Consider the following 4,518-nt stretch of genomic DNA (forward strand, 5'->3'; position numbering starts at 1 on the left):
AATTCTTTATTTGATAATATGTTTTGGGTGGACGAAATTACAATTTCTGTAAAAAAAAATAACCCTAATGGATTATCAACAACAAATTGTTTTCCTAATTGGTCCAATTAATCATTGTTTAAGTATTAAAATTTTGTTATATTTGATTCAATGTTTCAAGACTTTTCTAATTAAAAAGTAAAAAAGTAAATATTCTTTGTATCTTTTGGTGAAATGTATCAAGTCTTTTCCTCCCTCACCCATATACACAAAATTCTTTGCATTTCAATTCACCATTTTCACCTCTTGCACTTCCTCTCCTTTATATATACCTACTTATAGCCATTCATGACATCCCATGTCAAATACAACATACCAAAAATGATTTCATTTATCTTTAATATTTCAACAACAACTACCTAGCTCTAACATTGTTGTCTCATCTAATTCTAACACGTATGAGTTGGCTACAAGCAATGGAGGAGGCATGCATTTTATATTGAGTGACTGTGGTAATTTTGATTTTAAAATCAAACGTTGTAAATTTTTGGATTTTGTAAAAGATGTGACTGATTGTAGGTGCTTGGGATGCATATTTTGTTTTAGAATTAAGGATAAAGAGAAAGACACATTTTATATCAATTTTTATTCTACAATATGCTTATCAAAAACTTTTATTCTATAATATTTTTCCAAAGTTGTTTTTATATTTCTCATTACTTGAACTGAATAATTATAATGAACATATATGTGTAATTTATAATTATTTCTTCTTATGATTAACTCATTACTAACGAAATTCAATAACAATTATACTATAATATATGTACAATATTTTTTAAAACCATCTTATATAAAATATTATAACGTTATCCGTGCATCCCACGGTTGACTTGTTTTTATAAATAATTATGGTCTTGCCTTGCCGAAGTCCATCACTAGTTTGAGCTTTCAATGATGGGTTTGCCAGTCTTGTTCCTTCTACTCTCTTTGGCATTTTCTTTTCCACTTATATCTTCAGCATTGGTAGTTATGAGTAAAGGCACATCCCTTTCGGTAGAGAAACCAGATATTCTAGTATCACCAAATGGCGTCTTCTCTGCTGGCTTTTATTCCGTGGGTGATAATGCCTATTGCTTTGCCATATGGTTTAGCAACTCACGCACCGTAGTTTGGATGGCAAATCGTGACCAGCCAATTAATGGTAAGCACTCAAAGCTCTCTCTCCTCAAAAATGGCAATCTGATCTTAACTGATGCCAATAAATTAAATGTTTGGACCACAAACACTGTCTCACTCTCCTTTGTCCAATTATTTCTCCACAACACTGGTAACCTTGTTCTATGTAACAATGAAGGTCTTATTTTGTGGGAAAGCTTTCACTTCCCTACAGATACCCTTCTCCCTCAACAACTACTCACTAGAAACACAAAGCTTGTCTCTTCAAGAAGCCAGACCAACTTTTCCTCCGGTTTCTATGAGTTTTTATTCGGAAACGATTACCTTCTTCACATTGTTTATAATAGTCCTGATGTTTCCAGTATTTACTGGTCTTCTACATGGCCTGTGTATAACATTAGTAGAATTGGTGTCCTTAATTCCTTAGGGAACTTTAGTTCATCTGATGGTTTTACTTTTATGTCATTTGACTATGGAGCAGTGCTTCATAGAAGATTGACACTTGATTATGATGGTAATATTCGATTGTATAGTTGGGAAGAGGAGGGAAAGACTTGGGTTGTTTCATGGCAAGCCATTCAAACACCTTGTAACATTCCTGGTGCTTGCGGGGCCAACAGTTTGTGCAGTTATGTTATTGGTTCTGGCCGGAAATGTTCCTGCCTTCCAGGATACAAGATGAAAAATCATAGTGATTGGGCTTATGGTTGTGAACCCCAATTTCATCTCTCTTGCAACAAAAATGAGTCGAAAATTCAGCTATTGTCCCATGCAGACTTTTACGGGAATGATTTTGGGGTCTTCCTCAATTACACCCTCGACCATTGTAAGGATATATGCTTGAAATCATGTGATTGCAAAGCATTCCAATACACCCTTCGCCATGGTTATACAATTTGTTATCCTAAGATGCTATTGCTGAATGGATCTCGTTATCCAAATTTAAATGGAAACATCTATTTGAAATTGCCAAAAAACAAATTCTTGTCCAACAACAATCCTCTAGAAGAATTCAGTTTAAATTGCTCAAGTAAAAGTACACTACAAAGTAGTAAATACAATGAAAACGGGACAGTGAAATTCATGCTTTGGTTTGCCTGTGGAGTAGGAGGACTTGAAATCATCTGTATCTTTGTGGTGTGGTTTCTCTTGATCAAAACCCGAAAAAAATCAAGTGCAGACAAGGAAGGTTATGTTCTTGCTACCACTGGATTCAGATATTTTACCTATGCTGAGCTAAAAAAGGCCACAAAGGGTTTTACTGAAGAGATTGGAAGAGGTGCAGGGGGAATTGTATACAAAGGGGTGTTGCCTGACAATCGAGTTGCAGCAATCAAGCGTCTCAATGAAGCCAACCAAGGAGAAGGTGAATTTCTAGCAGAAGTAAGCATCATTGGGAGGATTAACCACATGAACTTAATAGAGATGTGGGGTTATTGCGCAGAGGGAAAGCACAGGCTTTTGGTGTACAAGTACATGGAGCACGGTTCTTTAGCAAAAAACCTCTCAACTAATTAAGACACTTAATTGGGAGAAAAGGTTCAAAATTGCTATGGGCACTGCGAAAGGCCTAGCCTATTTGCATGAGGATTGCTTGGAATGGATTTTACATTGCGATGTAAAACCTCATAATATACTTTTGGACTCTACTTATCAACCAAAGGTGGCAGATTTTGGCCTGTCAAAGCTACAAAATAGAGGTGTTCTTAAGAATTCAAGCTTCTCAAAAATAAGAGGAACCCGTGGTTATATGGCTCCAGAGTGGGTTTTCAATCTACCTATTACCTCCAAAGTGGATGTTTATAGCTATGGGATTGTTGTGCTAGAAATGGTGACCGGAAAGGGGCCATCAAGTAGTGTCCATGCTATAGATGATGGTGGGGAGGTAGAGCACAAAAGGCTGGTTACGTGGGTGAGAGAAAATATGAAGAAAGCGGCTGCAAATATTTCCTCACTTGAAAACATCATTGATCCAATGTTGGAAGGTAAATATGATATGGGGGAGATGGAAGCTTTGGTTCAAGTTGCTCTACAATGCGTAGAAGAAGATAAAGATGCAAGACCTACCATGAGCCAAGTAGTTGAGATGCTCTCATACCAAGAAAAAGATTCAGTCCCATGAACTACTAAATATGATATGTCTAGTGACTACCAAATTCCATTCATAAAGCAAGCATAGTTGTGAACCCGTTACCCAATAAATTGGAGTATCTCCTATAGTCCTATACGTTGGGTTGGCATTTTGGTTTAGCATCCACTTTGATGTGAAATAGGTGAGTGTGTGAGTTTTTAAATTTATTTAACCTTTTCATTAGCTTGCATCTTCCCTTTAAACTAGTTATGTACCTACAACAACATGAGTCAATAAAATCTGTGACTTAATTCTCAAAAAATAAAAATAGAATTCCTCGTTTGTTAGATAATTCTTCTCCATCCTTTTCCAAAGATTAAAAATTCAATAATTTGATAAAAATTTTGGCTAAAACATATTGTTGATCTCTAAAGTTTAGCAATTTTAGTTCCTGAAATTTAAAGTTATCACTTTTAATTCTTAACAAACTTAAAATAATTGCTTTTAGTCCCTAAATAATTTAAAGTGATCAATCTTAGTCCCTAACAAACTCTAAGTAATAGCTTGTGCAATCACTTTAAACTTTTTTAATTAAGAGAGAGAGAGAGAGGGAGAGAGAGAGAGAGAATAATTTATTAATATTTTTGTATCAAGAATTGTGTAGGGGACTACCTTTTTATATAAGCATATATGTGTGTAGCTCAAGTAAAAGGAGCGTGGGGCAAGTAATTTATAGCACAAGTAATAAAACATTAGGACTAAGTCCATTGGGCTAGACCATAATATATACTAACAAACTTTAGGGACTAAATTCGCTAGTATTTTAAATTTTGAAGACCAACAATTTTTTTAAGCCTAAATGTTATTAATTAATTATGTAAGTTTTTTTTTTTTTAAGGAAAATATTATTAAGGAGGATAGCTAACCCCTATCAAAAGGAACCAAACGTTCATACACTGTACCAACATGGTCCAAATTTAAAGTAACAAATACACATTAGAATGAGGGTCATAAAACAAAACAAAATCCTGAGCTCAGTGGACAATCCGCTAGGCAAGCGGATCAACACACTTGTTAGCCTTTGTATAGTAGTGGGATATACTAACTTGAGGAATTCTCCTTAGAATTTCCCTGCAATCAATCACAATAATAGCATTAGAATTGTTAGCAAGATTAGGGTCTTTAAGAAAATCAACAATAATCTTAACATCTAGCTCAATTTTTACTGAATGCAAATTAAGGGAAATGGAAAGACTAATTTCAATAGTAGCATTAGAATTATTAGCAAG

The 4,518-nt window shown here is 34.7% G+C and overlaps 1 pseudogene; it reads left to right on the forward strand.

Annotated features, from left to right (window-relative positions):
• Positions 1-888: 888 nt before the first annotated feature.
• On the forward strand, positions 889-3,394 carry LOC126699235 (putative receptor protein kinase ZmPK1; annotated as a pseudogene).
• Positions 3,395-4,518: the final 1,124 nt, after the last annotated feature.

This window comes from Quercus robur, chromosome 2 (genome assembly GCF_932294415.1).
Source record: "Quercus robur chromosome 2, dhQueRobu3.1, whole genome shotgun sequence".
Classification (NCBI taxonomy): domain Eukaryota; kingdom Viridiplantae; phylum Streptophyta; class Magnoliopsida; order Fagales; family Fagaceae; genus Quercus; species Quercus robur.